We start from the raw sequence: 22,771 nt of genomic DNA on the forward strand, positions 1-22,771 counted from the left end.
CAAAATTCCTCAACCCTAACACAACCCATTTATTAAACGGGTCAGTCGTATCGACCTGTTTATTAGATTTTATCAAAATGAAAAAAAATATATATGAAAAAACAAACAAATAAATATTTTTAATATAAAATTCAGAACTAACGAGTAATTGTATCACAAATAATCATTTAAAACTAAAGCATATCCCAATATCACAAATAATCAATCACAATATGTCAAAGAAAATAAATCACAACAACTAATATGTTTATATACCTAGAGTTTAAAGGGTATATTGGTAAAATGTCATTTAATTAAACAGGTCAGACGGGTTAAACAGGTTCTATGTGTTCAACACTAACCCAACCCATTTATTAAATGAGTCAGTTGTGTCAACCCGAATATGACACGAACCCGTTAAGCCTCAACCCATAACCTACTAATTTCATGTCGTATCATGTCGGGTTCGCGAGTTATGTTAAATTTTGCCACCCCTAACTAGCACTAGGAGCATAAACTTTCATCATTGACAATGTGCTTCCTTTTTATGGTAAGAATTTCTTCCTTTCTATTTTATATATATATATATATATACACACACGTTCTTTAGAATCTTAACTTATTGATGATGAATAAGTAAGCTTTATCAAAAAGAAAATTTCAAAAACAATAGACATAGATAGATTCATAGATAGAAGCACCTCTGTTATTGCAAACTATAAAGAGTTAGCCCTCAACAACTATTACTATATTGCCGAGAAAAATAATTGAAACTGAATGAGCTACTGACAACATGGCTATGATGATTGATTCTCCTCAACAAAAAAAAAAAAAACATGGCTATGATTGCATATTACAATCTTCCCCTTCAATCAACCAAACAATACACTATGACCTGTCTTACGAGAAATTATAGTCTTTTGGTGGACAAGTGATGTGGTCCACCATTCCATTAAAAAACTTTCACTTGTTTAAAATTGCTGAATCAGTAATTAATTTTTGTTTAAAAAATTTTTCTAACTAACAATTTTAAACAGGTGGAAGTTTTTTAGTGGAATTATGGACCACATCACTTGTCCACCATGTGAATCTTATAATTTCTCATGTCTTACCACGTTACCACTTTATCTCTTAAACTATTACCTGTCTCACTAGGTTCCACCTTATCTCTTACACGATGAACTATCTTCTTCTTCTTTTTTCTTTTTTTCTCATAGGAATGAAGTGTATTTTTTAGTTAAGTAGCCACATGACTGAATTTTAAAAAGAGAACCTAAGGAACAACACCTAAGGTAATGTACCTAAGTTTTGTCCATTATACATATACATTTTCCTTCTTTGAGATTTAAGAGAATGACATTTCACTCTAAATTTAAAAGCAAAAAACATTTTCTCCGTTAACATGACCAAACTTTGTTAAATTATGTTTAAAATGTTGTGCACTAACTAGCCATTTTTACTTAATGACAGGCTTCCAAAATTATTATTCCTTTCAGAATTAAAATTTATTTTTTAAAATTTTTAAATAAAGAGTATTTTAAAATACTTATTCAAAATGACTTTTGCTTTTTTCTTAGAAGATATTTATTACAAGTCTTTTAGTGCTTGATAAAGTTTGCATTTTAGTTATCAATTTATTAGTTATGTTTTTACTAATCATAGGGAAACTTTGTTAAATAAAATCTTATAAAAATTTAGAATATTCCATTATTAATATAAACAAAAGAGGGGAGTGCTATTTTCTTCAAACCAAGAGAAGTATGTGTTTTTTTTCCTTCAAATTTAGGTTGGAGAGTCATTTCTTCAAATCTCAAGGAAAAAAAGTATAATTACAATCTCAAGGGAAGAAAGTATAATTACAATTTTTTTTTTTTAACTTTCGAGTACAATTTGTGTGCAGGGAACACTTGCACTTGTGACAGTCACGTGGGAAACCGGACAACAAAAATGGTGCAAGAAGCAACCAGTTACATCAAGAAAAGCTTAGGCAGTGGACAAGAAGATGCAATCTTGTTCTGTGGATCGGGCACCACTGCTGCTATCAAAAGGCTTCAAGAAGTAATGTGAATTCCAGTGCCATTCATTTTGAAAGATAGGGTACTTAAATGCCTTCATTAGTTTCGTAGTGAAGAAAGGTGGGTGGTTTTTGTTGGTCCTTATGAGCACCACTCCAACCTTCTCTCATGGCGGCAAAGCTTGGCTAAAGTAATAGAGATTGGTTTAGATGACAATGTTTTGATAGATATGGAGGCTCTAAAAATACAACTTGAGACTTATAAATATGCCAACCGTCCAATTTTGGGTTCCTTTTCGGCTTGTAGCAACGTGACCGGAATTTATTCGGATACTCGTGCAATTGATAAATTACTTTGTTGATATGGAGGTTTCGCATGCTTTGATTTCGCAGCAAAGTATGTACAATTTGTGCAAAGTTCATTCTAGATTAGAGAAGCTAATTTTCTTGGCATGAAAATTTTGTACGTGTTCAGTGGCCCTTATGTGGAGATTGACATAAGATCTGGGGAGATTGATGGCTATGATGCCATTTTCCTTAGTCCACATAAGTTCCTTGGTGGGCCCGGATCACCTGGCATACTTTTGATGAGAAAGGTCCTCTATCAACTGGAATCTTCTCCACCGTCAACTTGTGGAGGTGGAATTGTTAATTATGTCAATGGCTTCAATGAAAAGGTAATTGAACCTCTTATATGGATAATGTTATTGCCTTGTCTATTGGTACTAGACCCATATCTAATTCTAATTGGTATGACACAGGACCCAGTTATGGGATTGATGATTGAGTATGGTCTATTACTCTTGAGTCTTGTCCTAGTAAAATCAAGTCCTAAATAAAATGGTACCCCCTTAGGCCTTAACCAACCCCCACATACACTTCCGTACGTAATTTTCCCAAAAAGTTTATCAAAACTGTGATGTAGTTCAGAAAGCAAAAGAAGAAGTGAAATAGAAGAAGGAAGAATTTCAGTAATGTAGATATGAAGATAAACGACACTCTGTTTCTTGTAGTTTTGATTGTAACTTAATTATACGCATGTAGTTTAGTAAGTAATTGATTCACACGTGAGTTAACTAACTGAAACACGTGTAGTAACTGATTCCTAATTATGTGGGATATTCTGTTGCTCTGTTTCATGTATTTAGTCACAGATCAGTGTATAGATTCATTCAGTTGAGGTATTACACAATTCTTCTGGATTCGAAGTCTCTCTCTTTTCTCTCTCTGATTCAAGCTTCCTATTTTTCCTTTTTGGTTCTCTGTACTTTCTTATATGGTATCAGAGCTTGACCCCTCATCAATGGCGTCAAATACAACTTCATCTCCTTCTACACGAGAACCTTCTCCATTGGAAGATCCTGGAAGTCCATTTTTCTTGCACCATGGTGAATCTCCTGGTGCGATCCTGGTTGTTCAACCTCTCACTGAGGACAATTACCCAAATTGGGCCAGAGCAATGAGGATGGCTTTAGATGCTAAGAGTAAACTCGGATTTGTAGATGGATCCATTACTGCATCTATGGCAATCACTCCTCTTGAGAAAAAGGCATGGTCCAAGTGTAATTCGATGATTTCATCATGGATTCTGAATTCAGTTTCACCTCATATCACTGCCAGTGTCATTTACAGAGATACGGCGTTTGAGGTTTGGAATGCTCTTAAGAATCGATTCCTTCAAGCAAATGGACCAAGGATTTCTCAACTTCAAAAGCAAATTTCCACTCTTATGCAGAGAGATTCTACTGTGACGAGCTTTTTCACTGATCTCCAAGCTTCTTGGGATCAACTGTTGAATCTGAGGCCTTTGCCATCATGTTCATGTGAAAAGTGTACTTGTGGTGTGAATGAGAAGATCATGCATCTTTACCACCAAGATTCGATCATGCAATTTTTAAATGGATTGAATGACTGTTACTCGCAGGTGAAGACTCAAATTCTCATGATGGAGCCTGTACCATCTGTGGATAAAGCCTTTTCTTTGGTGATCCAAGAGGAAAGGCAACGAAATTCTAATGTTCATGCCAATCCCTCAGTGGAATCCACTGCCCTAGCTGTCCAGAATCAACTCTTCAATCAGAATTCTTTTCCTGGCAAGAATTTCAAAGGAAATGTTGGAAAGGGAAGACCTATGTGTAGCTATTGTGGAAAGGTTGGGCATGTCAAGGAGAAATGCTATAAACTTGTTGGATTCCCACCAGGATACAAACAAAAAGGGAGACCTCCTATGGCTAATCAAGTCATGATGAATTATGATCAAATTCAAAGAGAGAATGTGCACCAGCAGAACAACTTCTCTTTCACTCAAGAACAGTATCAGCAGTTGATGTCTATGTTGAATTCTCATGCATCAAGTTCTGGCAATTCTGATGAAGCCATTCACACGGCAAATGCTGCCATTTCAGGTATTTCAGATGATCCTTTACAAACTTCAATCTGTTTAAGTATGCAACATTCTATTTTTGCTGTTAATCCTTCAAACAAAAACACATTCAGTCAAGACACTTGGATCCTTGATACAGGTGCCACAGATCACATAGTACATTCCATTGATTTGTTCACTAAAATTACTAGTTCTGTAACCAATTTTGTTCAACTGCCAAATGGTGAGAAAGTCACTGTCACACACATAGGAACCATTCAAATAACTCCTAGTTTGATTCTTGAAAATGTCCTATGTGTTCCTTCATTCACTTTCAACTTAATTTCCATTAGCCAACTAACTAAAAGCCAGTCCTGCTGCTTCATTTTTCTGTCCAATATGTGCTTTATACAGGACCTTTCTTGTTGGAAAACGATTGGAGTGGGTAAGCTGCATCATAACCTTTATCTGCTGCAATCTTCAGAATCTTGCAAAGCTGTCACAACTGTTTCTTCCTTCTTAGGTTCTGCTTTCAATTTTTTTGCAAATAATGTTGTGGATGTTCCTGTAACCACAAAATCTTATATCTGGCATCTTAGGTTAGGTCATGTTTCTGATGCCAAACTTCAAACTCTATGTGATATTCTTCCTGATGTAAACACCATACATAGTAATAAAGATTGTACCATTTGCCCCATTGCTAAACACAAACGGCTTCCTTTCCCTTTTCTTAATCATTTGTCTGCTAATGCCTTTGATCTCATCCACTGTGATGTTTGGGGTCCCTTTGCAAAATCTACTCACAATGGTTTCAAATATTTTCTCACCATTGTTGATGATGCCACAAGATCAACATGGGTCTATCTTATGCAATCAAAATCTGAAACTCGACCCCTGCTGATTTCTTTTTACAAAATGATCTCCACACAATTTCACACTAATATTAAAGCCTTTAGAACTGATAATGCTCATGAGTTTTTCCTCAAGGATTTCTTTGCTGATCATGGAATTATCCATCAACACTCTTGTGTTGCCACTCCACAACAAAATTCTGTTGTGGAGAGGAAACACCAACACATTTTAAGTATTGCTAGAGCATTAAAATTTCAGTCTAATGTGCCTATTGCTTATTGGGGTGAGTGTGTTTTGACTGCCGTTTACATCATCAATAGACTTCCCTCTTCCATTTTGGGAAATAAAACACCTTTTGAGAAGCTTTATAACAAACCTCCCTCTTTTGTTCACTTAAAAGTGTTTGGATGCCTTTGTTTTGCTTCCACCTTGTCTCACAACAGATCAAAATTTGATCCTAGATCAATTCCATGTATTTTTCTGGGATTTCCTTTTGGAGTCAAAGGTTACAAACTGCTTAACCTTACCACCAAGAAAATCTTTATATCCAGGGATGTTACCTTTCATGAAACTGTTTTTCCCTTCATTTCATCCACTTACTCCTCCTCACCTCATTCCAATATCACCTTTCCTCATCTTTTTCCTCCTTTGGATACTTCTACTTCTTCCCCATCTGCCTTATTTGATTCTGTTTCTCCATCCCATTCTGATACTACCACATGTCAGTCCATTCCTGAACCCACTTCTACTACTTCCTCTTCAAATCCTTTACTCAGTTCTCCATCACCTGCTGAATCACATTCCTCATTACCTGCTGTATCACATTCTCCACCCTTTTCTATAGACTCTTCTGTTCCTTCCACATTGGATCCTACTATAATTCCTTCAAATCCATCTTTAAGAAAGTCTACTAGAGTATCTAAGCCTCCTTCCTATTTGCAAGACTATAAATGCAGCACTGCTATTACTGATCAGTTTGCTCATTCCAATCATGCCATCAAGTCTGGTTCACTCCACACCTCAGGTACAAAATACCCTTTATCAAATTTCATTGGTTCTTCCACTTTATCTTCACCATATGCCCATTTTTGCTCCCTTATCACTGCTGTTTCTGAGCCACATTCTTACCAAGAGGCTGTCCAAGATCCAAAATGGCAAACTGCAATGGCTGCTGAGATTGATGCTTTAGAATCCAATCACACTTGGTCACTTACTACCTTACCTTCCCATAAACGAGCCATTGGATGTAGGTGGGTCTATAGAGTGAAATATAAGGCTGATGGCACAGTGGAAAGATATAAGGCTCGCCTGGTAGCAAAAGGTTTCACACAGCAGGAGGGTTTAGACTTCACTGAGACCTTTTCTCCTGTTGCTAAGATGACCACAGTCAAAACTTTGCTTGCCATTTCTGCTGTGAGGGGCTGGCACTTAACTCAACTTGATGTTAATAATGCTTTCCTTCATGGAGAGCTTCATGAGGAGGTTTATATGCAGCTGCCTCCAGGGTTCCACAGCAAGGGGGAGAACATAGTATGCAAGCTCAACAAATCATTGTATGGCCTTAGACAGGCATCAAGGCAGTGGTATTCAAAATTTTCATCCACTATTCTCAAATGTGGATTCAAACAGTCAAGATCAGATTACTCCCTCTTTACTAAGAAGGTTGATCAGTCATTCATAGCACTTTTGGTCTATGTGGATGACATTCTCATAGCCAGCAATGATGTTCAAGCTGTTGAGGAACTCAAGGTATTCCTGGATCAAGAGTTCAAATTGAAGGATCTTGGAAAATTGAAGTTCTTTCTTGGCCTTGAAGTGGCAAGATCAGACAAAGGCATTTCCTTATGTCAAAGGAAGTATGCACTGGAGGTACTCAAAGATGCAGGAATGACAGGTTGTAAGCCTAGCAAAGTCCCTATGGAGCAAAACTTAAAATTAAGTAAGCATCATGGAGAGTTGCTACCTGATCCTGGCATTTATAGAAGACTGGTTGGCAGGTTAATATACTTAACCATTACCAGACCAGATATCACATACTCAGTTAATAAGCTGAGTCAATTCCTATCAAAACCAAGGAAGCCACATCTGGATGCAGCCTATAAGGTTCTGCAGTACATCAAGGGGAGTCCTGGACAAGGCATTTTGCTGTCATCAACATCAGACCTACACTTAAAGGCATTCACTGATGCGGATTGGGCATCCTGTGTTGACACCAGAAGATCAACTACTGGTTATTGTGTCTTTTTGGGTAACTCTCTGGTTTCATGGAAATCTAAAAAGCAGTCAATAGTATCCAGATCATCTGCAGAAGCTGAGTACCGAGCCATGGCAGTGACTGTGTGTGAAATGTCTTGGATACTAGCCTTGTTGAAAGATTTAGAAGTATATCATCCAAAACCTGCAATGCTATTTTGTGACAATCAGGCAGCTATATATATTGGAGAGAATCCCGTGTTTCATGAGAGGACCAAACACATAGAGATAGACTGCCATTTAGTCAGAGACAAGGTTGAGGACAAAGTCATAAGGCTGTTTTTCACTCCAACTCACTCACAGTTAGCTGATCTACTTACAAAGGCACTTAGTGGTCAACAATTGAGAACTTTACTTGTCAAGATGAACATTATAAACATTCACAGTCCTGATTCTCATCTTGAAGGGGCGTATCAAAACTGTGATGTAGTTCAGAAAGCAAAAGAAGAAGTGAAATAGAAGAAGGAAGAATTTCAGTAATGTAGATATGAAGATAAACGACACTCTGTTTCTTGTAGTTTTGATTGTAACTTAATTATACGCATGTAGTTTAGTAAGTAATTGATTCACACGTGAGTTAACTAACTGAAACACGTGTAGTAACTGATTCCTAATTATGTGGGATATTCTGTTGCTCTGTTTCATGTATTTAGTCACAGATCAGTGTATAGATTCATTCAGTTGAGGTATTACACAATTCTTCTGGATTCGAAGTCTCTCTCTTTTCTCTCTCTGATTCAAGCTTCCTATTTTTCCTTTTTGGTTCTCTGTACTTTCTTATAAAGAATAGAGATAGACTGCCATTTAGTCAGAGACAAGGTTGAGGACAAAGTCATAAGGCTGTTTTTCACTCCAACTCACTCACAGTTAGCTGATCTACTTACAAAGGCACTTAGTGGTCAACAATTGAGAACTTTACTTGTCAAGATGAACATTATAAACATTCACAGTCCTGATTCTCATCTTGAAGGGGCGTATCAAAACTGTGATGTAGTTCAGAAAGCAAAAGAAGAAGTGAAATAGAAGAAGGAAGAATTTCAGTAATGTAGATATGAAGATAAACGACACTCTGTTTCTTGTAGTTTTGATTGTAACTTAATTATACGCATGTAGTTTAGTAAGTAATTGATTCACACGTGAGTTAACTAACTGAAACACGTGTAGTAACTGATTCCTAATTATGTGGGATATTCTGTTGCTCTGTTTCATGTATTTAGTCACAGATCAGTGTATAGATTCATTCAGTTGAGGTATTACACAATTCTTCTGGATTCGAAGTCTCTCTCTTTTCTCTCTCTGATTCAAGCTTCCTATTTTTCCTTTTTGGTTCTCTGTACTTTCTTATAAAGTTGCAAACGAAAAAACTTGTTAATCTTCTATCGATCATTGATTGCAGGACACATTATATGTGGAGGACATAGAAGAAAGGGAAAATGGTGGGACTCCTCAAATAATCCAGACACTTAGAGCAGCATTGGCTTTCTGGGTGAAGGAATATATTGGTTACCAAGTGATAGAAAAACAGGAGCACACCTACATAGAGAAAGCTCTCGAGAGGCTTCTCCTAAATCAGAACATATGCATTTTAGGAAATACAAGTGCCAAGCGCCAAGCTATATTGTCTTTCCTCATTTATAGTACAAGCAATTCCTCATTGGCTGGTCCAAAAAATGGGAGTAATGGCCCATCTAACAATACAGATAGCTGCAAAGAGGAAAAGGTGAAAGAGTTTTACTAGTGGGAAGAGATAGGGAACAATAAAGATAAACCTCTTCATGGACCATTTGTTGCAGCACTCCACAATGACCTATTTGGCCTCTAGGCTCGAGGTGGATGTGCTTGCGCTAGACCCTATGGTCACAATTTACTTAATGTGGATGAGGTTTGTTAGGACATGTGTGGAACTTGTTAGAACATATATGTCATGTAGAATTGGCTAATCCTTTGACAAAACGCACTTTACTTGTAATTGGGTAAATCTATGATGTGTTTAATACTTCAAGGAACAAGAGTTCAAGTCTAGTATTGAAGCCATGCAAATCTCTCCAAGAAACAAGTGAAAAAGCGTTGTTCATTAAAGCTCAACAAATGTATCCATCAAGATTTAATGTATAATTCTCGACAGCTCTCACCAAAAGCTATATCCATCGAGAATTATGAAATTTAGATTTCCAGATCTATTTTTCACGCATATCCAAGTTATTTGTGTAAGGTTTCTTTTCTCACAACCCTAGACATATATAAAGATTATTTTAAAGGCCGTCAAAGATGATGCAACTTGATGCAAAGTGATTATATACTCAAATTGTGACTGGAGACAATTTGTCCTAGTTTATCTTTCTCTTATAGAAGCTGCTGCGTCTTTGCGCCGAGGGTTTTGTAACCAATGAGCTTCTTAATTTTCATCGTCTAGATGAACTGAAGAACTTTGTAGCCAACATCTTTCTCAATTTGATATGTTAGTCACATACTGGGATCTGTACATCGATTGGTTAGCCATATACTTGAAGTCGTGCATTGAAAGGAGAGATTGTCACTGCATTACAAGTCCAATTGGGTATTAGGGTAAGGGTTCAACTGTAGGTTGGTATTAGGTACTAGGATTCCTTTTACTTGTAACCGCTTGTTTTGATAATAGTAGATTCTCGGGAGTGATGACCTTAAATTCACCCGGTGGGGTTTTGGCTGGATGGTTTTCCCCATTTGTAAACAAATAACTTGTGTCAAATTTAATTTCCGCTGCATTTAGTTATTTTGGTAATTTGCTTATGCTACCACGCTTATTGCATGTAATTGAATCTAATTAATTTTACTTGGCTAATTAATTTGATTAAGTTACCAAAGGGGTCAATACATTCTTGGTCTATCAAGGTTCATTCACTCATTTTAAGAGAGCTGCCATTCAAAAGGTACATACTCCCTAAATTGCTAAAACCAATATGTTTTGCCTTCTTTATAAAATAACCAAAGTTTAAAATTAAAAAAAAAAATTATTTATATATATATAAAATTGGTAAAGCATAAAGTAAAATATAAAAAATAGAAGTAAAAATAGAGTATTTCTCCGCTATGTATCATTAAAATCTATGATGTAGATTTTGAGCTAAAATTTTCTTGTATTTTTATAGGGCTATGTTGGAGTAAAACCAAGATGGACTAGGGTCAGCTTTCCCTACTACATATCCCATGAGGAATTTGAGTTTATTTTAGTTGCAGTGGAATTTTTAACTATTTATGAGCAACGGTTCCTTCCTTTATATAAGTTCAACTTAAGAAGTGGTAGTTGGTCATATAAGAAAAAGGCATTTAAGGAACTACTCAGCAAGGAAAACAAGTGCAATGTTCATGTATTGCCCGTGGCAAGTGCTATCCATACAAATACAGTAAACTTTAACCATTACAATTCAAAAATATGTGAGAATGTGAATGTGATAGCCAAACAAACTGGATCCATAAATAAGTTTACAGCATATTTGGAAACGGCTAAGTACATTGCCAGTCTCCTCCCCAAGTTCCCTCCACAGCGTAGACTACCAAATGACATAGATATTAACCTCCACTTCAGACTCTAGTTATTTTCTGTTGCTGTATCTCTTGGGCCGCTGCACCGACTTCTTTATATTTTACCTCTTATAGTACCACTAGATTAATTGGCTTGACTCTATATATAGGTCCTCTGTGTGTTGTATATTCATTTTTTAAAATTTAATATAGGCTAAAATGGCTTATTTTCAAAAATTTCAGCAAAATAACACTGTTTTGAAACTATTTGGCAAAATAACACTCTTTTGAAACTATTTGGAAAAATAACACTCTTTTGAAACTTCATATTGTGAAAATCTAGTTTTGTGAGGAACTCAATATTACTAGTATTGAGTTCTATGCACCATTTGCCATGGTAGCAGGTGCTGATGTAGCTTTTCTAAATAAAAAATAGTATGTGAAACTCGATACTAGAAAAATCGAGTTATGTATAATTTTTTTTAAATGAAACTCGCTATTGCTAGTATCGAGTTCTTTGCAATTTTTTTTTGTATGAAACCAACATACTAGTTAGTTTTGTTTTATGTAAGAGAGCTGTGTGAAAGTAGCTTGGCAACATGACGATAGAGATTTTTAAAGAAGTTTTGTTTGACCTGAGGATTCACAATTTAATTCCTATGTAAAAGTTTGATTTAACCTGAGGATTCACAATTGGATTCCTATCATCTTCATCTCCACGGTAATATATGTGATATGTTAGAAGATAGCTTGACTTTTTCTCAAGCCTTAATTGCATATTTCTATTTTTGTTCGCAATTTCAATACAAGCCGATTCTTGTAATATCGAGTTTTATGCAGAACTCAGCATCAGCAACATGAATTCCAAAACCATGACATTTTGCTACATAGTTTGAAAAGTGGTTTGTTTGGCTAGATAGTTCAAAATTTAAGTTTTTTTTTTTTTTTTTTTTTTTTTTTTTTTTTTAGAAAGAAGACAATGTAATATTATTTTTTTTTTTTTTTTTTTTTAATTTTTTTAAGAAAGAAGACAATGTAATATTATTAAGAAAAACCAACTAAGTCAACTTGAATTATAGAAAGAAACTGTGGTGGAACATCCTCCATTCACGCAAGAAAATCTAAAATATGCATAGCATACCTGGCAAGACTATGAGTTGCCTTATTACCTTCTCTCTTTACATGAGAGTAATGTAATTGAGTAAATAAACTAGAACTACACTGTATATCTTCAATAAGCACTCAATTCCCTAACAGGACCTCGATATCATTTATCAACCTAAACATTAAGACCTATGAATCCCTCTCAAGAACATCATGTCTGACCCCAAGTTCTAAAGCATATCGAAGAGCCTTGGAAGCTACTAAGGCTTCTATATCCTCTGGGGTATGAACATGGGAAAGTTGCTATGAAAGAGAAGCAAGCACCAAACCATTTTTATCACAAACAACCACACCAATACTTAACTGGTTCACCTCTGAGAAAATAGTGCTGTTGAAATTAATTTTGACTAAATCACTCGAGGGAGGTTTCCAATAAACTCAGGGTTGGGGGGGCGAGGTGGTGGTTATGAGTGGATAGACAAAAACTCATCCAAATGTTCCTTACTAACCTGAGCTAACTAATGAAGACTTCAATTTGGTTGAGAGACTCGGGTTTGATTTCTTTGGTTCCTTGACCACACCATGAAAGCAAAAAGTTTAGGATGCTAATGCTCCTTCAAAATCCATGACAGTAACTCTTTGAAGTCCAGAAATTGAGTGGTCATGCAAAAAGCCCAAAACTGTATATCAGACCATAAAACATCAAGCCCCGGGTAGAACCAAAGAGCGTGGAGAATCTATTCTGGCATTTCACAACATCTTTCGCAAGTAGGATTAGAGATTACTGTATGACAATCCAAATTCATTTTTGTAGGCAGCAAGTCTTGGCATGCTCTCCAAATAAAATTCTTCACCTTGTTAAGAACATGTAGAGACCAAATCCCCTTCCAATGACGTTTATCCTGAAGCTCAGAGTCTTCATGTCACTCAAACTCTACATCTTCCTCCAAAAAACGATAACCAAACTTGCAAGTATATTTCCCATCCTTTGCTAGAGGCCAAAACACAATATCCTTTTTTTCCAATAAAATAAGAAATATTATAATATATTAGCCTAATAAAACTACATTTAAACATATTATATGTACACTTAATATTTGTTCAAACTATTCATTTTAAAATGAAAGACAGGTGAAGAGCAAAAGAGGAAAATTGTTAATATGCAAAAACCAAAGCAATGCACAAACACATGGCTAAAGACCCTAAAAAATGTGGCTATAGACCCACTTAATGTCGCGCTTTTTAAACGCTATTATAGATTAGGATTTTAAGCCGTGTTTGTTAAAAACGCAACTTTAGGTTGGCTATGGCTGCGTTTTTTAAACACTAAAAAAAAACAAAATATTTGGTTGGACCTATAGCCATGCTTCTTGAATGTGGCAATAGGCCCTATCCAAAAAACCGCAGCTAAAAACACTTAAAAACGGGGTTGTAGACTTAACCTATAGATAGGTCAGTAGTTTAAGCTATGTTTCTTAAAAATGCAGCTATAGGTTAGCAATAGCCACGTTTACAATACGCGGCTAAAAAAATGTGGCTATAGCCCGCCTTTTTAGTAGTGATTCTTTAATTTGATAGCACTTGGATAATAAAAAAATAAAATAAAAAACTAATGATGTTGATGATATCCATATTATTAACAACCTTAATTATAAATCAAGTACAAAGAGAACTTTTCAAGTTTTCTTTTGTTGATATTCTCACTCTTGCACTAACTTCTCTGTAATCCTCTATCAATTTCATTTCTAATAACTTCACCAGCTTCACTCTGAAAACATATGCCCTTCCGCAAAAAATCTATATCATACAATTTAAATTTAAAAAAAAAAAAGTAATTACAAGTTTGTATTAAATATGCTTCATCGAACATAAATATTAAGTTGGAAAAAAAAATATCAATACAAGACTAAATTGTACCATTTGATAACTTCAGGTTTGTTTCAAAAAAAAAAATTATGTTATAGGTTTAATAAAGAGTTATATTCTTCTCAAAAAAATAAGGAGTTGCATGTTTTTAACTAGAGGTTAATGGAGTAGGTTTCTAATTAACTCTCCAAGTTTGGTGGGCAAGTGGAGGTTAAATGAATAAGGAAATAGTCCTTTCTCTACCTAAAAAAAAAACAGAGACATTTAGCTCTCTTCAAAGAGAAAAGAAGGTCAAGAGAGAGAAACCTTATTTCCATTATTGCTACTTTAACCTTTTTTTTAATCCTTGTTTCATTTCTCATAGGAAAAAAGATTTAAAGGTGCTAGCTCTTTAGCTAGGACCATAAACACTGTCCCACCAAGTAATGAATGGCTTGATTCAAACAAACTCTCTAAAAAAATGTTTTTAAAAAGTTTTAATAAATAATTTTTCAAAAAGCTTCCAAAGCCATCCTTTTTTAAAATGGGTATTTCAAATAACTAAACAAGAGAACTTTTCAAGTTTACCCTTAGATCAAAACCCTCCAAATGAGCATTCTTAAATAAATTCTTGATAGATGCACTTTACAAAATCACCTTCTAAACCGAGTTCCAAAGAGCCTAAAATTTGAATTTTTTACAAAAGACTTACAAAATGTCATGGTTTGATTCATTCATGGTCACACATGGGTACATGTGCTGTGAGTATGACTGTTGTGTTTATTTTAGAGTACTTGCTGATGGCTCTTATATATTTCTTGCTCTATATGTTGATGATATGTTAGTAGCTGCAAAGAGTAAGCAAGAAATTATGACGTTGAAGTCTTTGTTGAGTAGTGAATTTGACATGAAGGATCTTGGAGCTGCCAAGAAGATCCTTGGGATAGAAATTCACCGAGATAGAGGGGCTGGTAAATTATGGTTATCTCAGAAGGGATATCTTAAGAAGGTGTTAGAGAGGTTTAGTATGCTTGATGCAAAACTTGTTAGTACACCGCTTTCTGCCCATTTTAAATTGTCCTCACAGTTGTGTCCAAGTTCAGATGAGAAGTCAAAGTATATGTCTAAAGTGTCATACGCGAATGCAATTAGGTGTCTCATGTATTTAATGGTGTGCACTAGGCCTGATATTTCTCATGCAGTCAGTGTGGTCAGTAGGTATATGGCAGATCCAGGCAAAGAGCATTGGAATGTAGTAAAGTGGATCTTTAGATATCTTACAAGCACTCGTGATTTCGGTATCCTATTTTATCAGAGAGCTAGTACAGAAGTTGTGGGTTATGTGGATTCTGACTATGCAGGGGACCTTGATTCTAGAAAGTCCATGACAGGCAATGTGTTTAGGTTTGTTGGTGGCCCAATTTGCTGGAAGTCTACACTACAAGATGTAGTTGCTTTATCCACTACAGAAGCAGAATATATGGCGATGACAAAGGCAAGAAAAGAAGCCGTTTGGCTTAGTGGATTGGTTAATGAGCTTTGTTTCAAGTAGGATAGCATGGTGCTACATTGTGATAGTCAGAGTGCAATTCATTTGGCGAAGAATCAAGTGTATCGTGCAAGAACAAAGCATATTGCTATATGGTATCACAAGATCAGAGAATGGGTTTCGTCTGGTGATATTTCTTTGTCGAAGATTCTCACTAGTGAGAATGCCTCTGATATGTTAACAAAGCCAGTTCCAATAGACAAGTTCAAGCACTGCTTGGACTTGATTGGTGTTTGCAACTTGTGAGCCCTTAAGGGCTAAGGTGGAGGCGATGGAGGAGTTTGCTTGTGTAGCTTGATCAATTCAAGCCAAGGTGGAGATTTGTTGAAGTGGGCCCATGTGTGTGGCTTGAATTGCCACAAGCCCAAGTCAATTACAAGTAAACCAAATACAACTTGTAATAGAAAACCATAAGTCTAAGTTGGCCACAATTGACCGAATACAATTGATACAAGGAATCCTATATTGCCGACTTAAGCATAGCAAGATATAAGTGCTAGTGTGCGGCAGTTATAATTGACAATTCCAAAAAAAAAAAAAACTAGCAGCAACCGCATAAGAAGAAGAATAGTATTTTCTTGTCTTGTGGGTGAGAGAGAGTTAGGGTGTATTGGGATTTGCATTTCTTGAGAGTGTTCTTGTGCACTATTGTATCTCCTTATTTTTATAGTGAAATTTCTCTGTCGTTGCTATGAAGGTAGGCAGTTTGCCGAAACACATAAATTCTTGTGTTCTTTGTGTGTGCTTGCTATTTAATTTTCGCTTATTTAGTATTATTGATTTGAGTCCTGATGTGCTATCTGCACAACAGAATATGATGACTACTTCACTAGGAATGCAACTATGTTCAAATTGGTTTGGTTTTAGGAATTTTAAGAATCGAATCACCTAAAGCCTGTACTCTGATGCAAGTCTGTTGTCTACTCTTCCAAGAAAAAATAAAAAGCCTTATTAATTTTGGTTGTAAAAGGAAGCAAGCAACTTGAATCTTTTACTTCATTTTTCTTGACCTTAATTTGTCTGGGATCTAAATCATATACAAAGGAAATCACTTTTAGCAATCTTCTCACTAGTACACCTGTTATCTAGGTCGTCATTTAAAAAAATAAAAAGGACGAAAACACTTTTAAGTAGTGGGCGATTACTATAATGGTAATCCTTATCTACTTTATGATAGCTCTAGATCCATCCCAAGTGGGAATTTTTCTAGAGAGATCTCCTCTCAATAAAATTTAGATTAATTTATAGGCTTTATTTCCAAAAGCCTAAACAGTTAGGCATCATGCAGATTGTAAAGTGGAAACAATTGACATATACAAGGGGAAGAAAAAAAGTACATAACAAATATATAGTTAAGGCAATCACCACCCAAGAAGATCAATAACCCAAAACTACATAACAAATATTCTTTAAACCATCCTCTCTACGTGCAAGCTCCAATGAATAAGCCAATCCCGGATACCTTTTGAAGGCCTTGTGGCAAGCATCTAATCTAATCTAATCTAATCTAATCTATCTATATCTATATATATATATAATAGACAAAGCTGAGAGAAAATGAGTGCCTACAATTAAAGACGTTCTGACACGTATACAGCTTTCAAATAAAACAGCCGCACGTTACAACGTTTGGCCTTTTAAAATCTGCCACGCTTAAAACCAAAAAAGAAAAGAATCACTTTGTTCAAACACTGTTTGGGAGCCTCTTGGTATAAAAAAAAACCAACTGCTTAAAACACAAAAAAAGAAAAGAAAAGAAAGATTCTTCACGGAGAAAGGGGAGAGAGAGAAAAGAGAGACAGAGAAATAGAGAGGCAGAGCGAGTTCTCCGTTCCCTCGCCAGACTTAGAGCACCGGTGCAAGCAGAAAGAAAAATCTATGGGCATCAACACCGTTAGGCTATATATCTGCCACCATCAGATCGTCGGAACCGGCTCCGGTACGTTTTTCTCTATTTTTTTAGATTTGGGTATGAAATATTACTTTTTATTGAGTTTTTTTGTTGGAAAGGTTTAGATTTGATTTTGGTTTTGATTCCTTTTTGTTTCGGGCTTTGGGTTCTCCATGAAAATGTTTGTTTTCTTAATTTTTCGATTTATTTTGATATCACTAAGCCTTTCCCTGTTTTCTAATATCTACGTTCATAGTTTTTTTTTTTTTTTTTTTTTTTGGGGGGTTTTGATTTGGAAAACCGATTTTGATTTGGAAAACACCTTTTGATCTGTTTGGCAGCGTTAAAACACCTTTAACCAATTAACTGAAAGTTACTACTTCAATTTGGTTTAAACATATTGCGATGTGAATTGTTTATTGTCTTGGGCACCATGACTAATACTTTTGGAATTCCAGACTGCAATTGGCGAAGGTAGTGGAGATATTGGAAAGAAAATAAATCATGGTGGTGGTGATGTCGATGGCGATGAAGATGATTACTTTGATGATGGCGATGAAGGGGATGGCGGAGGCCTATTTAGGAGACAGAAATTTCTTGAGGAAGTTATAATTCTTAAATATGCTCTTTAGTAGATTAAATGTTTTTTGGGTGCTGTGTTTTTTTTTTTTTTAAAGATGTTTAGCGCTACTGCGTTACAGAGGATGGCTGGCCATCGCCATCTGATCTGTTGCTCTGCCTCATCTCTCCTCTGCAACAAAATTTTCCTAAAGGTTAGCGTACTCTTTTCTTCTTCAAATACTGTTTTGGTTTTCTGAAACTTTTCACTATTGCTTTTCCTTTTCGAATTAGCATATTAAATCTCCAATATGTATATGTTTTTAGTTTAAAACCAAATGTTTGTACTACAAGAATTACCATCTTCCTTTTCAATATATCTATATTTCAAAATTTTCTCCATACCGAATTTTCTAGGGTTCTTCTTTGACTCCTTTTGAAATATAGATGGGTTTATCTCTCTTTCTATGGAAAAATTATAATTTTCGGTTTTAAGTACTGGTAACATAAGGGATTCTGCCCTTGATTTTAATGGCCAAATTTCAACTTGGATGGTTATAAGTCTGAAAGTTTAGAGTGTGTAATGATGGGTTTATTCTCTCTCTATGGATGATTTGGTTTGAAATTATTATTTTTGGTCTTAAGTTTTAGTAACATTAGGGATTTCGCCCTTGATTTTAATACTTGGATGCTTTAAAATCTGAAAGTTTAGAGTGTATAGTAATTTATAATTTTTTTCTAAGTGAAATTATGGTTTTTTGGATTAATTACTGGGTTTTGAAAAATAAATAAATTAATTGATAACCAACTGATTACTATACACCTTCCAACAGATTGTTAGACACTATGTTATTGAAATTATAGAAAACCTTCTTACCCTGCCATTTTGTTGAAATTCAGATTTGCTGCATTTCTCTGTCAAGTACAAAACTTGAGTAATCTGCAAGCAGAGTTGCTGGAACAAACTGATAGGTTAGGAAAGCCTAATTTTTCCTTTGTTTATCTGATAATTCTGTCTATTATGTATTCGTTGTTTGAATTTCTTCTGTTTTTGCATATTTTAGACTGCTTTTTCTATTTAAAAAAAAATGCATTCCATGATTCTTTTTCAACTAACCTGTAAAATTGTTATGTGTTTTTTGTTGCAGTCATGCTTTGTGATCAACTTCCTTATAATGATTACTTCAGCTTCTTTGTAGACTTTGTTTCACCTTAGGACGGCCTTACTATCCCTCTATTTATCTGATATTTTGGATTACATTTTGTTGATTGATGTATTTGGGATAGTTCTAAGCAAAATTAGATGGTTAGAGTTCTCTTTGGTTTATTTTTTGAAATAATAAAAATCCTTTTTTAGGCTTTACATTTCAGTCTACCTCACAGATTAAATTTTCTTGATTCTAAGGGATTTCAGTTACTTATGTGTGATGATTCTGTGAATGAAACTTTCAATTTCAAATAGAGCTCTTCTATATTTTGTTTGTGATCTCTAGCATTTTTCCCCACCCATGTTTGTAAGATTTGAGTTGCTATAGTGGCAAATTATTTATTACAAGTTTTGGTATCTTTTATTTGTATCTATTTAATTGTTAGCCTCTATCTTTCATACTGTTGAATACTTTGTTTTGTTGAGTTATTTTGGAACTCTGTGCATCCATCTTAATTTCGGTCATTTTTGCATATAGGCTCAGGCTGTTGTTTTTCCTATTAAATAAGTAGTGTTGTTCTCAAAGAAGTTGGTTGTAAGTGAATGGTTTGATTCAAGTGCTAATTTGAAGATTTTATTGATTAAGGTAGATCAAGATCTTTTTTCATATTTAGGTGTGGGTAGACTCATTACATGAAATTGAGTGTCCATGTGCTGAATTAGCCACATGTGTGCACCTTAAGGCAATATCTTTACATGAGATAACATAGGAGAAGAAGACTAAGACTTGGTGACATTTGCTGGCTGTATTAATGGTGTGGTAGATTTTTTATATTATTTTTAAAATGTATTTGAACAATGATAATTTGTACCATCTGTTTAGTGCTCAATTTTTATAGCCTGGATTTTTTTTTCCTTCTTAATGCTTTCTTTTTGTTTCCTTTAAAAGGTTGGATGGAATGCCATGTTGTCTTTTTATTTTTATTTTTATTTTTATGGACTGTCATGTTGTCTTTGGCAAGATGCTATATGGGATGGATGTTGTTTACAAGAGTGACAAAGAAGGATATATTTAGTTATTGTTTTGGGATGTTATTTTATTTGGTCAAATATTATAAATTTTACCATTTATCTAGAGATGGTGCCTTTTGGAATAGTCTTCAGAACTCTTACCCACAATCCATATTGTGGGGCCTGTTAGGTAAAAAAGGTATAGTAATCCTCAGAAATAGGCTCAGGGCCCAAAGGCCCAATCCGAGAACATGTAGTAATCCGAGGACAGCCTAAAAAGTTTTATTCTTATCATATGGGTGGTATGGAAGAAACGAGTAGATATTATATACCGCGGCATGACATACGTTCGAGGACAACAAAGTCCGAGGTCAAGGTAACCTTCGTGCTAGCGGAAAGACCCCACCAAGTTGTATTTGAACTGGAAATCGGATATAGCTTAGGAGGCGTCGGGGAAGCTAGCAAATATCTTTTTGAGGCCATCACCTCCACATTAAATGCTTTCTAGCTAACAGTCTGGCCGCATTAATGTGGAGGTGATACCTGAACAGTAGCTAAGCAGCTTTATAGCCACTAAGCTGAAGGTTCCGGTAGGTACTGGATGGGACAGAAAGGAGTTCCCAGGATAAGAACTACGCGTGTACGATGGAAACAGGGGGAGAACGGAGTATATAACATAAGAATGAAGAAAACAGAAAGGAGGGGAGAGGCAGAAAAAAGAAAGAAAAAAGGAAAGGAAAAAGAAAAAGAAAGAGAGAGACCAGTTGAAAGAGAGCCGAGGATAATAATCCTTATAGAGCAAACCGAAAGTATCCCTTATTGATTGATGAGTAGAACCCTTTCTGAAAAACAGTACTAGTTCTTGGACCCATACTCTAAAAATTTATTGTTTGGGCTTATTGGGCTGTAAACCCATCACTCAGGGTCAATCCAATTTGAGTCCCTACAATTGGCGCCGTCTGTGGGAAACTATTTGACCTGTTAAGAAGGAAGGGCAGGTGTGATACTCACGATGGAAGAGGGAGTACCGCAGCAACCATTGGCGGGCCCGCAACATGCAAACGCTAATCAACAACAAGCAGAGTCTAGGGGCTCTCAGCACGGCGATCCGTTGATAGGCCGCGAACAAGGGGAGGATCATGAGGGAAGTACCCGTACAACCCATACAGATAGAAGCCGCTCCCGGGGGAAAGGCCATGTTTCTCCTGTACGGAGTGGAGGAAATCTGCAGCATGAGATCGACAAGTTGAAGAGGGAATTGCGATATGAACGACGAAGGCGTAAGGCTCATAACTCTAAGCACTCTTCTGAGGAGTCGGATGACGCCAGTTACAGGCAATTATAATTCTAAAAATTAATATCAGTGATTGTGTTCGATTTAGTATGGAAGAAGATGGCAACTCATTTTAGAGGATTGATTAAGAAATCAAGCCCGGGTACATCTTATGCCTGTTTCCTTTGTTATATGTGAATAAATTGAGTCTTGCAGGAATTAGGATATGTATCATAGATGTGTATATATTGTGCATTGTTAAACTGAGAAGTATGTTTGATTTTTTTTCCCTATCTTTAGGAAAAGTTATTTAGATCTAATTATAAGTTTCTGGCTCTGTGTTTCTTTTACTCTTTACCTTTTTTTTTTCTTTTTTTGTGGGGATGTGTGTGTGTACATGTGTGTGGTGGTGATGGTATGTTTCTCCACTCTACTTTTAAGTTCTAACCATGCTGCAAGTTATGTGCTCAACTTTGAACTTCGATTTTGACCTAATGTAGTTTGCAATTAGCATGCTTTTCTTTTAGGGTTTGTATTATTCTCGCACTACATAGATGCCCCTGATGACAGTAAGCTATTACTATGGGAGAAACATTTTAAGAATAACATCAACATTTTAGCCGAGGATCCATGTGGTGTGAGTGAACTAGGCTTTAGTTACATGGTGATGGATGGCATTATCCCTGGGTTCTATAAAATTGTCATATCCATGCTGCTTGAGAATTGATTAGCTATGATCAAATCCAATTCAGCTTCACTACAGCATCAAGTATTTGTAATCTATAACAACTTTGGTTCTGGTTCCATGTTCATTTCCTTTTTCTGATGCCATCAAGTTTATTCCCTTTAATTCTTACACACTGTCATGTAGTTTGGTAGGAATTCCTTAAAAAATAAATAATAATAATAATATAGCACATGTCTGCATTTGGTTAGTCTAAGGAAAGGTTTAAGCAGGTGCTGCTTTTTCTTTTTATGTTGGTATTCTTTTATAAATATAGCACATGTCTGCATTTGATTGTTTTGTGCTTTTTTTATCAAAAGGAAGTTATTGTAGATTTAGATGGTGATTGATATATATATATATATATATATCTCATATATCATATCTAATCTAATATCTAATACTATATATAAAAGCAGAAACTTTGCCCTACAATTAAGGTTACATTGGAGACTTTTACTGATTTGGTGGTGACAGTGGTATTGAATTTGGACTTGGTTTTTGCATACAGGTTTGCATAATTGAATTAAACTTATCTTCTAATAAGATTAGATTTTATATTCCTTCTTTCATTTATTTATGTGCCCTATATAGGGGCTGTCTTATTGTTTGATTTATTTTTTCACTTGATATATCAAAATTTTGTAGATGCAATGACCATTTTTTTGGTTACTAATATTACAATTTGACTAGATTGTAATAAAACTT

General features: G+C 35.4%; 2 long non-coding RNA genes across 2 annotated transcripts; both read left to right on the top strand.

Annotated features, from left to right (window-relative positions):
* The first annotated feature begins 2,472 nt into the window (after positions 1-2,472).
* On the top strand, positions 2,473-9,072 carry LOC136061116 (uncharacterized). Its single transcript, XR_010632875.1, has 2 exons — positions 2,473-2,670; positions 8,857-9,072. It is a non-coding gene; the product is annotated as an uncharacterized LOC136061116 (long non-coding RNA).
* Positions 9,073-17,169: 8,097 nt separating this feature from the next.
* LOC112031585 (uncharacterized) lies at positions 17,170-18,971 on the top strand. The gene is made up of 4 exons (XR_010632888.1): positions 17,170-17,398; positions 17,809-17,955; positions 18,052-18,123; positions 18,809-18,971. It is a non-coding gene; the product is annotated as an uncharacterized LOC112031585 (long non-coding RNA).
* Positions 18,972-22,771: the final 3,800 nt, after the last annotated feature.

The sequence above is a fragment of the Quercus suber genome, unplaced genomic scaffold, assembly GCF_002906115.3.
Source record: "Quercus suber isolate HL8 unplaced genomic scaffold, Cork oak 2.0 scaffold_327, whole genome shotgun sequence".
Lineage (NCBI taxonomy): Eukaryota > Viridiplantae > Streptophyta > Magnoliopsida > Fagales > Fagaceae > Quercus > Quercus suber.